The sequence below is a fragment of the Triturus cristatus genome, chromosome 8 (genome assembly GCF_964204655.1).
Source record: "Triturus cristatus chromosome 8, aTriCri1.1, whole genome shotgun sequence".
Classification (NCBI taxonomy): domain Eukaryota; kingdom Metazoa; phylum Chordata; class Amphibia; order Caudata; family Salamandridae; genus Triturus; species Triturus cristatus.
In genome coordinates, this window is record NC_140591.1 from 376,555,674 (window position 1) to 376,569,183 (window position 13,510).

Genomic DNA, 13,510 nt, shown 5'->3' on the forward strand with positions numbered 1-13,510 from the left:
CTTGCCGGATCAGCCGTCCTTGTTTAAATCACCTATTGCATTACGGTTCATTAAGAACCTTACCAACAAATTTCCACCCACTCCATTTATTGTGCCTCAATGGGACTTAAATCTTGTCTTAACTTACTTCATGGGTTCTCCCTTTGAACCCTTGCACAAGTGTCCCTTAAGGCTATTATCTTTTAAAACAGTCTTTCTCATTGCCATTACCTCAGCAAGGAGGGTAAGTGAGCTTCAAGCTCTGAGTTCGAAACCCCCGTTCTTGACCATTCATGCTGAAAGAATGGTACTCAGGACCAGGGCTGCTTTACTGCCTAAGGTGGTAACCCCCTTCCATCTGGGGCAGTCCATTACCCTTCCTACCTTCTATCCTCCCCCTCACCCTTCCAAGGAGGAGGAGCGGCTTCACCGCTTGGACCCTAAAAGGGCGTTGAGTTTTTACCTCGATAGAACTAAAGACTGGTGGCAGATGCATTCTGGGCTCTGTAGTTTTACTGCCTAGCTCCATGTCTACACCTGAGAAACATGGACACAGCAATATCTGCACCATAACCAGCCAAGCCGGTGCCATCTCCTCCGCAATTACTGGTTCTGATCTCATAAGGGAGTCTGATGTGGTTGATAAATTCTATTCAATGTCTGACCCCTCAACCTCATCCGATGACGGCAGCCAGGGCAAAAAACCATCTGATGAGGACAGTGAAAGCGTTTCTTCTCTCGAGGATGAGAATCAGACGGAGGAGACGGAGGAAACGACAACTAAAGAGCCTGATACAATTCGGAAAGCTAAGGTACAAGGGTGTCTGGGGGATCCCTCAGTTAATATTATACAAGAGTCATTAGCTTGGGATTATTCGTTCACCAGCAGTGCTGCTGATTTCACTAGTGAACAAATGGCTGCTAGATCAGGGCCTGGCATGGAGCAGGAGGCTCCTAAGGAAGTTACCCTTCACTCTATCTACCAGCTTATCATGGCGCATAGATCAGAGACTAGGGCAGAGAGCTCAAGGGCCCAGAGTGCTTGTCGCAAACTACAGAATTCAATTAAAAGGGTCGCCAAAACGTGTGCTGATATCGCGGCCAGGACGTGCGAGGTAGAGGAGCGGGTTTCAAAACTTGATGATGAGCTGAGCGCGCAGAGAGGGGCTACCGAGAGTCTGAAAAGCCAGAGGGAGGACGTCACCTGGAAGATCACTGATCTTGAAAATCGAATGAGAAGGAATAACCTTCACATTCTTGGTATTCCGGAAGGACTTGAATCATCAGATGTGCGTCAGTTTGTGGTAGAACTATTCATTGAAGCTTTTCCGGATTTAAAGAGCTGGGACTGGAACTCTGAAATACAAAGGGCCCATCGCTTCCCCTTTAAAGTGCGACAGCAGCCAAATCAAGACAATGTACCACCCCGTGCCATACTGATTTCTTTTAACAATTTTTTGGCCCGTGAAGCAGTCTATAATATAGCTAGACCCAATCGGAAAAGAAGGGGAAAGGGTCAAGAATTTTTCGTTAGGCCAGATTTCTGCCAGGCCACAGTTGAGCGAAGGTGGCAGCTCCGCTCATTAATGCCTTTGTTTCAGGCGAAAGGTGTACAAGTTTTTTTGCTTAATCCGTCAAAACTAAAAATACTGCATCAAGGAAAGCAATTGTTTTTCTCATCAGAAATCTTGGCCAAAGAATTCCTAAATACACTATAATTAGCCGCTGTGCTCTGTGAGGTCGTGAGATATGTGCCCTCTGGCTAATAAGCAATGCTGTGAATATCACTATTCTCTTTTTCCCTAATCCTTTTTGCATTTTTTTTTTTTTTTTTATCTTACTTGGGCCAACTAAGATGTGCTAGGCTACTGTTAAGTTGGTGTTGGTGGATATCGATCTTCCTTCTCTTTTTTTCCTTTTTTTTTTTTGGGATCCCTACAGGGGAGCCTCCCCTGCTCCACATCACTAGGGACCCTCTGGTCCTTTTGCTGCGTTTAAGAGGATGGGGGTGGGGTCGGGGAGGGTGTTCGCTTAGGGCGGCCTGGGGGGGGAGGGAGAGCTGGGGGGGGGGGGGAGGGGGAGGAAAAACACAACTTTTTGTTTGGTTCAAATGATGGAAGTTTAACATGTTTTGCAAGCTTAGCACAGCCAGATGTGTGCAAGGCCTTTTTCTTAGATCGCTATTTGAATTTTGAACTCAGCAGGTTTATTGTTGATCTCTATGATAAGTCACTAAATACTTTAGGTCCTGATCAAAGAACTAGATTTAGATCAGTATGCTCTTATACAAACTGATGGAAGCAATAATATGTAACTATGGCTAGCCCCTATCTCTGCATAGCTACTATTAATATATGTGGCCTCAATGATAAGAATAAAAGAAGAAGGGCACAAGAAGATTTTAAACTTTTTGGTGCAGATCTATTATGTCTACAAGAGACCCATATATCTAATAAAGATTGTAACCTGCTAGATACCATGGGATTTAAGAGACTAGCATATACTACTCAGGACTGTAGGACAAAAGGAGTTGCCGTGCTATCAAGAAATAATAGTCTGACGTGTGACCGCAAAAGTGTGGATAAATTGGGTAGATGGATACTCATGGTCATCAAGGTTGGGTCTGGCCACTTCACACTGGGTTCGGTCTACTCTTCGGTATTAGATGATCCCTCAGTACTGAGATACCTATCCAGTGAGCTCCCGTCCTGGCCAGAGCCGTATATATTGTGTGGTGATCTAAATATCAACGGGGCTGAAACTGTAGGTAACACCAGAACCAGTGATCGTAAACCACAAGTGCGCAGGGCACTAAAAGATTTAATAACAGACATGGGGCTTATTGATGTTTGGCATAAATTAAGGGGTAAGGATCCAGGTTTCACCTATTATTCATCCCCGCATCAAAAATGTGCCAGACTGGACTACTTTTTGGTATCACCATGACTTGTTAAGGCCGCAAAAATTTAACTACTTCCGAGGGTCTTATCTGACCACAACCCATTGATTTTCGAATTTCCCGTTAACTGAATGGTAAATAAACATAAAAAATGGTCATTTGAAAGGGCTTTCCTCTTAGATCAAGATTATAAGAACTATATGAGAAGTAGGATGGATGGATTTTTTAGTATTAACAAGGGCACGGCACCTTTAGGTATGGTCTGGGACACATTTAAGGCCTGGATACGTGGGGAGACTATTAGCTATGGAGCAGATAGAAGGAAGCGATACATGGACCAGGTGAAGGGTCATTATCAGAAACTTTCTCAACTTGAGTCTGATCTAATAACAAAAATAAGAGGCAAAAGCGAAACTACTGAAGTCTTGGATTCAATTTTGGTGACCAAATCAACCTTCAACGATATCTATTTAAGCAAGTCGGCCGGTCTATATTTGCTTAAACAGCAGGAATGCTATGAATATAGCGAATCTGTTGGGCGACTGCTTGCGGTTAGGACTAGACAACAAATTTCTGCCCGCCATATAAGCCAAATAAAAAATATGAACGGCGCTCTGATTATTGATGAGGGTGAGATTAGAAATTCTTTTAAAGACTTTTATAGAGCCCTGTATGCTGCGGAAGCGGTCCCAAGTGAGGGCTGGGATCCTCTGCTCTTACCTAGAGTTAAACTGGCAGATGAGGAGGCGTGCCTCCTCGATGTGGAATTTACAGATCAAGAACTCCAGGAGGCATTATCTGATCTACCATCATCTAAGGCTACCGGCACTGATGCTATACCCTTGGAATTTTATAAAACCTTTTCTAAGGAGCTGGGAGCGGAGCTTCTTGACCTCTTTAATTCCATAAAGAGGGGAGACGTTCCACCGCCCTCATGGGGATCGGCAAATATTGTTGTATTTTTAAAAAAAAGACAGGGACCCGCTAAACATGGGCTCCTATAGACCTATAACACTTCTAAACAGCGACGCTAAGTTATATTCTAAGATTCTTGCTTCCCGTCTCAACAAAGTCATGCCGCGGTTGGTTTCCCGGTGGCAGCACGGATTCATACATGGAAGGGGGGACAGAGGATCACATAAGAAGACTTATTACAGTGCTTGATGCCTCTGATGTCTTAAAACTCCCAGTAGCCGTGACTTTCCTAGACGACGAAAAGGTATTCGATCGGGTCTCTTGGAGCTATTTATGGAAATGCCTTAAAGCGAATAATTTTGGAGAAGGCTTCATCAGGGCAATGCAGGTTCTGTACTATAAACCATCAGCGCAGGTACAGATTATGGGAGTCCCCTCTGAAACGTTTCCCATAGAACGAGGGACAAGACAAGGATGTCCATCTTCCCCCTTGTTATATGCGCTGTATATGGACCCATTTCTCAGGGCCCTAGAGGCCTCAGAGTATATTTCCCCTTTCAGATTAAACCATATGGACATTAAAATCTTGGCATACGCTGACGACGTCGCCGTTGTCACGTCGGACTTGTCCTCTGCACTGCCTGAAGTTGAAATGTTGGCAGAGAAGTTCGGTCAAATTTCTGGCTATAGGCTTAATAGGGACAAAACCCAGATCTTAGTCCATAAATATATGACTTCTATAGATGATAGAATAGTGGAGGAGGCGGTATATCTTGGAATACGTGTCAGGGCTAAAATTGAGGAGATAGTTGAGGTAAATATAACCCCTATATTATATAAAATTAAGAAGGATATGGGCCGATGGGACAATTTGAAACTATCTATTATCGGAAGATGCAACATGGTCAAAATGGTAGTTTTACCGAAATTACTATATATCTTTCGTACAATACCCCTAGAAATACACAATAGGTGGTTTCAGTTGATCGAGCGTGAGATAGCAAGATTTATCTGGTCATATAGAAAAACGCGTCGCGCAAATCGTTTTTTTAGCCCTACCAATTGAAAGAGGTGGACTTGGATTACCAAATTTTAGATTATATTATCTGGCTGCGTCACTTAAATATTACTGGCCCCTGTTTCGACCCCTATCTAATACTCTGCCTACCATATATGAGATGTTAATGGGCCCGGGAGTACGGGGATGCTTCTTAAAAATGGACGAGCCCAGCTATTACAAAAGAACTCGATTCAAGATTCTGGTCACTGCATATCAAATCTGGACCAGGGTTAGAAATAAACTAGGCATGGGCAGGTTTAGTCGATACACCCCATTCTTTGACAATAGTCAATTCCCCGAAATATTGCTGGATGGATATTTTGACCGGTGGTTACAGGCCGGAGTCCATAATATAGCAGACCTGCTGGATGGAGATCAGCTAGCCACATTTGATGTACTTAAAAAAAGATTTAATCTTACTAATAGTGATTTTTTTAGGTTTCTACAAGTAAGGGATTTCATTACTAAGAAAATTGGAGGTACCATGGGGCTTACTGCTATCCCGCTGCTAGATATTATCACCGCCCGTGACCCTCCTACAATCTCGAGGCTCTATGAGATACTTATGGATGGGGTACCTGACGATATCGAAAAGCAATCCAACAAATGGCAGGAAAGACTTGAGGTTACCGACTCCTGCCTGGAAAATGCTATTGTATTAGCTAATACCGTATTGGCTACAGCTAATCTACGTGCACAGTGCTTTAAAACATTTTTTGATCTCTATATCTCTCCTGCTAAAATCATTAAGTGGGGTGGGTCGGAGGGTATTCATTGCTTTAGATGTCAAACTTTGGGCGCAGATTTGGTGCATATTTTTTCCACATGCCCGGAGCTCGATAAACTTAGATTGGAGATTGCCTCTTTTCTGCAATATGTTCTTAATAGGAGGATACTGTTATCTCCCCAACTTATGTTATTGGGGGTATCAGTACCAGAGGACAACTGTAAGGAGTTTTTGTTTATCTCAATGTCTATACTTAGACTATGTATTGCCTCTTCGTGGCTTGATCCACAACCTCCAACATTTGGGCAATGGAAAATGCGTTTGTTACATGTATTTCATTTGGAGAATGCCCTTTATGCCCAAAAGGGGAAAAGAGGGAGGATTAAGGGCTCAAAGATTTGGAAACCACTTAGTGATTGGGCTAATGATTTAAATAGTAATAGTTAAATCCCCTGCTTTTTTTCTTTTTTTTCTTTTCCTTTTCCCTCTTTAATAACTTTGGATAAACCTGCTTTAAATGTATTTGAAATGGTCTATATTGTTCACCCCCATTGTATGTGCGTACTTGCATCTTAAGTAAGGCTGTAACTGTGTTTTTCCTTCAATAAAGGTGTTGAAAAAGAAAAAAAAAAAAAAAAAAGAACTAAAGAGTTTTGAGTGGATGACCAGCTCTTCGTGGGTTTCATTGGCTGCAGGAAAGGCAGAGCGGTACACAAGCGCACCCTTTCCAGATGGATTATCTTGTGCATCAAGAACTGTTACTCTTTGGCCGGTAAGAAACCTCCAGAGGGTATAAGAGCTCATTCTACGAGGGCAAAGTCTTCTACATCTGCCTTATCTAGAGGTGTTCCTGTGGAGGACATTTGTAGAGCGGAAACTTGGGCCTCCCTCCACACTTTCGTGAAGCTTTACTGCTTAGATACCGAGGTGAGGAGGGCGGACACTTTGCACGTTCTGTCCTTCAGGACTTTTTGGTATAGAAGGGTGGACACCCTCCTCCGGGAGTGGGGACTGCTGTGGGAATCTATTCACAAGGTGAGGAATCCACTGGCAGATGTATCCATCAGAAGAACAAGTTACTTACCTTCGGTAACACTTTTTCTGGTGGATACAGTATCTGCCTGTGGATTCCTCACTGACCCACCCGCCTCCCCGTTGTCCACCCTTGTATACCTACAGTAGTGATAATGTGTCTAATTTATCTGTTTCTGTCAAAGGAAGTGTGTTATTTCTTTTGCTTTTCTACATTGACTTCACACTGTGTGTGTTGGTTTGAATATTATGTACTGTGTATACTGTATATATATTGTTGTCGGTCTGTCCGTATGCCTCGAAGGCACAAAAAAAAGGGCGGAACTGACGTCATAACGCCGACGAGGTCCTCTTATGGCTCCAGTGACGTCAGCGGAGCCGCGTGCGGAGCCGTGCTATTGTGACGTCGTCCTCGTTGGCGTGGAGAGCTACGAAAAAATTCCGAATGTTGCTGGCACAGGGGATATTCACAAGGTGAGGAATCCACAGGCAGATACTGTATCCACCAGAAAAAGCGTTACCGAAGGTAAGTAACTTGTTCTTTAGCAGCTTTTTGGGGGGAAGTTTAATAGGTAACATGGACAAGTAAAAATCAATGACAGGCAGAAACATCATCTTTTTCAGGGTAACCTGCCCGATCAACACAAATATAAAGGTGGCCACTTTTCCGTCATTTGAAGAATTTTGTTTTGAACATCATGTAAGTTAATCTGAATAGTCTTAGCCAAGGAAATAGAATATTTAATTCCGAAAAACTTAATAAAGTGTGGAGACCATTTAAGTCCAGTGCCATTAAACATAACTTTCAATCAATACTTATTAAGGGGAGGTACCTCGGATTTTGAACAATTACATTTATATCCAGATAATTTCGAATAGGATAATAAAAGATTAACAAAGACTGGTATTGATGATTCTGTATCAGAAATATAAAAGATCACTTCACCAGCGTACACTGTGAATTTAATCTCAGTGTCCTTATACCGGAAGCCATGAAATGCGGAAGAATTTCGTAATGTATTTCTGAAGGTTCTTAAGATAAAATAAAGAGCAAAGGAGATAAAGGTCATCCTTGTCTGGTACCCCGTAAAAGAGGAAAATATGGAGATTGGATACCATTTAGAAAAACAGAAGTCATTGGAAAAGAATATAATATAGCAGTGTTTTTAAGGAAAGTTGGACTAAACCCATGTCATTTGAGAGCCTGCATCATAATTTTCCAATTGACATGGACAACTGCCTTTTCAGCATCCATGGTTGCAACAGCCATAGACGTATTATTAGTTGAGGACATGTGTAAAATATCCAAAAACACTCTAGTGTTATCACTCATGTGACTTCCTTTAACACCTCCAGTTTGTTCAAATCCAACCATAGCAGATATAAATAAAGAAATCCTAATCGATAAAATCTTAGCAAAGAGTTTGCAATCTAAATTACTAAGGGAGATGGGTCTATAATTGGAATACGAGGAAGGATTTTTATCTTTTTGGGGGATTAAACAAATTATAGCCTCAAAGAAAGTGCCCAGAGCTTCATTTTGTGAGAGAAAATACTTGTATAGAGTAAATAAATGTGGGAGTAGAAGATACGAAAAACAAGAAAAGAATTCAAAAGAAAAACCATCTGGACCAGGCACTTTATCTTTTGGTAGAGAATTAATAAAATGGGCTCATCTAAAAAGGAGCAATACTGTATCTGGTGTTGTGTTGGTGAGAGAGAATGGAAATAGGAATCTAATTCTTCATCCGTGGGAAAGTGATCTGGTGTTTAAAGATTTGTATAAAAGTCGGAGAAACATGTTAAGATTTCAGTGTTTTTAAAATGAGGAGTCCCACTTTCATCTGTAATCTTTACTATTTTCGACTTCTGAGATTTGATCTTCAGATAATTAGCAAGTAATTTGCCTGCCTTATTACTCCCTCTATAGAACTTAGAATTAATTTTTAATAATGTTCCAGCTGCTTCCTCTGTTGATCTTTTATTGAATTCAAATTTAGCATTCAGTAAGCGCCGTAAAACTTCATCCTTAAAAAAAGATTTTTATTGTTTTCAAAACCGGTACAACCAAAGGACAATGAAACAGACCGTGTGTATAATTCACTTGACAGATCACCACCCAGGCACAAAATTCCTCAACCAGTTCCAGTTCTAATGCAGTAAGAAGAACAGTGCAGTCCCCCCTCCCCGCCACCCCCCAAGCCTTCTTAACCATCCGAGTCAGAGGAGTCCTCATCTGAAAGAGGCGGCGGATCACATATGTCTCCCCTATACTTGTTCCATGCTCCCCATACCCTGACCCACTTTCGAGGACATCCCCGGCTGATAAATACGGAACGCTCAGCAAACATGGCTGTATCCATCTCTCTCCTCCACACTGACAGCAGCGGTGTCTCCACCGCTCCCCATTTTTGGGCTATGTTCCTTTTGGCCGTCATGTTCCCCAGCGTCACCCAGCCCTGCGCCTGACGATTGAGATCATTGGGCTCCCACAGATTCAACAAACAACGCCTGGGCTCAGGCACCAGTGACACCCCGCACACCTGTGACATCCTTCGCATCACTCGCTTCCAGAATACCTGGAGAATAGGACACTCCCAGACAGTGTGGTAGAAGGTTCCCTCCTCCCCGCAACCCCGCAGGCAGAAGGGGTGAGGCGCTTTGCCCAGGTTATGTAGCAAGCATCTGGTGAAATACGAACGATGTAGAATACGAAGTTGCACCAGCCGCAGCCTCGAGGGTATACCCGCCTCGTGCGGCGAGGCCAGTGCCTCACGCCAGTCCGGGTCATCAAAATCACCGACCTCTTCGGCCCATCTCTCCCGCAAGAGCCCCATAGGGTCCGGCGAGTTGTTGATCAGTTTGCGGTACGTGAAGGACGTCGCCCTCTGTGGCATATAATCGGTCAACAATATGTCCTCCAGCGGGGACGCCTCCGGAACCTGCACGCCAGGAGCTAACTGTGCCATCAGGGCATGTTTCATCTGGAGGTATCGGAACCATTCCGAGGGAGCCAGCTCATATTGCTGTTGTAAGCGTGCGAATTGGATGACCGCTCCTTTTTGCCACACATCGCCTACCACCGAGATTCCGATGTTGTCCCAAGCGTCGAAGCCCTTGCTGTCTCTCAGACGTCCCAGCCGTTTGGTATCCCAGAGAGGTGTAAGCTGAGTCAGGACTCCCCGCCAACCCAACCTGGCCTGTGCCGCATGCCAGATAGATACAGTCTGTCTCAGAGGGCCAATCAGCTGCGGGGCCAGCCGGGCATCATACAGAGGGGACAGCATACCCCTTTCACCCAGTACGTCCCCGTCCGCCTTAAATGCAGGGTCAGACTGAGGCGCATGAAGCCACTGGTTGATCACCTTGAGCTGCGCCGCCCAATAATAGAGCTGGATATCCGGGAGCGCGATTCCCCCATCGTACCACCCGCGAACTAGTTTTGTTTGCGCAATTCGCGCCGGTTTGTTGCCCCAGAGTAGGTTGGAAATCTGTGCCGCTACCGCGCGGAAGTAGGTCGGAGGCACCGGATATGGAGTATTCTCCAGCACATAGAGAAACCGTGGCAAGGCCATCATTTTGAAGAGCGCCGCTCTCCCCACTAGGGTCAAGGGCAACGGTCCCCAGTGCTGCACATCCCGCTTGAGGCGGTCCAGTTGAGGGCTCAAGTTGCGCCTGAAAAACTCCAGCTGATCCATTGTAACGTGCACCCCCGGGTATTTGAATGACCCCTCCACCACTTGTATCTGGCATCCCGCCGACAGTCGAGGAGGGGGGCCCCGCAGCACCAGGAGGACTGACTTCGACCAGTTGATCGTGTAGCCAGATGCCCGGCCAAATACCTCGCAGATGTTAAGCAGTGTCAAGATGGAACGCCTAGGGGAAGACAAGTAAAGCAGTATGTCGTCCGCGTAGAGGGAGACGCGGTCTTCCCAGTCAGCCGACCAGCGTAGGCCCCGCATCATGGGCTCCCATCGTATCCAAGTCGCGAGCGGCTCGAGCACTAGGGCGAAGAGCAGCGGCAACAGAGGGCAGCCCTGACGCGTACCACGCCCCAGGGGGAAATCCTCCGACATGTGCCCATTGGCCGCAACATGGGCCAGTGGCTTGGTGTAGAGGAGTCGGATCCAGGCACAGAACTTCGGCCCAAACCCCAGATGTGACAACACCGCGAAGAGAAAGGGCCATTCCACCATGTCGAATGCCATGCGGGCATCAAGGGAGAGAATGACCGCCGGTTCCTGCAATCGTTCCACCCGGGCCAGCACACCATGTAAGCGCCTCAGATTGTGGGATGTACTTCTCCCAGGCATAAAGCCCGATTGGTCCGGGTGTACTATGTCAGACAAATGAGGCGTGAGTCGGAGGGCCAGCAGTTTCGCAAGGATCTTGGCCTCTGCGTTGATCATCGAAATGGGACGATAGGAGGCACATTGATCCGCCGGCTTACCCGGCTTTGGTATTACCACGATAGTGGCCGTTCGCTGGTCCGCGGAGAGTTCCCCCGCCTCCAGGCTGTGCGTGAACATATTCAGCAAGTGTGGGGCCAGCATCTCGGGTAACCGTTGATATAGCTCAATCGGGATGCCGTTGGGACCGAGCGCCTTACCGGGCTGCAATGCGTTAATAGCCACCTGAAGCTCCTCCACCGTGAGCTCGGCCTCAAGGGACTCTCGAGCCTCCGGGGAGAGCTTGGGCATCTGCAGGTCTCTGATGTATGTCAATGCCATCTCCACCGACATGGAGGAAGCAGAGGAGTACACTTCCCGAAAATGCACCGCCAGGGTGCGCACTATTTCTCGCGGGTCTGTCGTTTTCAACCCCTCGGCAGTGCCAAGCTGCGCAATACACCGGGCACCACTGTCGCGTCTGTCCAGCCACGCCAGTAGCCTTCCAGTTTTATCGCCTACGTCATAGACTGTGTGCCTCGAGGCCTCCAGTCGTTGTCGGACACGCTCTGCGAGGTGCTCCTTGTATTTCACCTGAATCACTCGCAGGTCATGCGAGGCTTCACGGGAGGGGGTCTCGGCCTGGCGAGCCTCTGCAGCCCGGAGCTCAAGCTCTAGCGACTGTAGCTCAGAGGTCTGTGTGCGCTTATATTCTGAGATGGCGGCCATCGCCTGGCTCCGCACCACCGTTTTGTACGCCTCCCAAAGAATCGTGGGGGAGTCGACCGAAGCGGCGTTCTCGTGGAAGTAAAGTTTTGTCGCCTGTGTTATGGATTTACTAATCTTCGGCAGTCGCATGCAGCTGGGGCGTATCGGATATACGCGGCGGCACATCAGGTGATAGCTATTGTATTGCAAGAGGATCGGGGAATGATCAGAGATGCCCCTGGGTCTGATGTCTATACTTTCAATATTGTGGAGACAACCGGGGGAGCCCAGAAAGTAATCAATGCGGGTTAAACTAGCGTGTACCCCGGAGTGGTACGTGTAGGACCGCGCCCCCGGGTGAAGCCATCGCCATATATCTGTGAACCCGAGCGCCGCCGTGAAGCTCGCAAGGCGGGACATCCCCCCACCCTTTCACTCGGGGTGGAGACCGGTCAGTGTGGTCATTCATCACCGCATTAAAGTCGCCCCCTATTAACACCTCCCCCTCCGGTAGGGTAAGCAGAAATTCACTAAGCGCCGGGAGCGCCTCAGCATGTAACCCAGGTGGGATATAGACCGACACTATGTTGTAGGGCCTCCCCTCCCACTGAAGGTGAGCTGCGGCGAAACGCCCAGCCCCATCCGCATGTACACTAAGCACGATTAAGTGTGACTGTTTGCGCATCAATATGCCAACCCCCCGGGACCCAGAAGTGAATTCAGAGTGCGCTACCATCTGGTACCCCCATCTGTCCAGCGCTCTAGTAGTGGAGCCAGTGAGGTGGGTCTCTTGGAGTAAGACAAATGCCGGGGCACACCGTTTGATACTATGCAGGACCAGGCCCCGTTTGATTTTATCTCCCAATCCCCGAACATTCCACGTGAGCAAAGAGAAGGGCCGCACCGGGGTCAAATTGGTGGCAGGGGATACGTCACTCATCAAGCCTGACATCACGGCGGCTGGGAGAAGTGACATAGCATGATGCGGATAGTGCGTAATGAGACATGTGTCGTGTAGTGTGTACGCGCTTGGGATAAGTCAATGGCCCGTGTCCTATAGAACCAAAACAGAAAAACAAAACCATAAAACGTTCCCCAACCCCCCAACCCCCTCCCTGCCTCCCTGCCATACGGACTCAGAACTGCCCGCCACCCCAACTCAGCAGAGTGCTCACTCCCTCTAACCCCAACCAGTACTTGCGCTTTAAGGAGCGTGGAGTCCGAGGAAGACCAGGTTATCCCCTATCCCTAGGTCCCATCGTTCATGTCCCAAAACAGCTGATGTTAGGCCAATATAGCAGCAGCAGGCCCCGGAGGTCAGTCTTGAACTACATTTCGGGGGCAGCACAAGCCACGATGTCATCCGGTCGGCTCCTCCTCAACCTCTTCCGTTCGCCGGTAGTGTCCAGTAGGATCTTCCGCACTCCCGGGGTGTCTTGTCCCCCGGCTCGAGCGCCCAGCACTCCTAGCCTGGCGCCACCCCTCTAGCCAGTCATGAGCCTCCTCCGGAGTGGTAAAGAATACCGTCTTGCCCTCCGCCACAACACGGAGCCGCGCCGGGAAGAGCATTGCATATGGAAGGTCTCGGGCCCTTAGCTTCTTCTTGACCTCCACGAAGCTCCGTCGCTGCGCCGCCACCGCCGCCGTATAGTCTGGGAAGAAGGACACCGTGGAGTTTTGGAGACGGAGGGGCGGTGCCACCCGCGCCGCCTGAAGAATGGCATCCCTGTCCCGGAAATTGAACAGGCGGGCCAGGACGGGCCTCGGAGGCGCACCCACCTTCGGTCGCCCACCCGGTACTC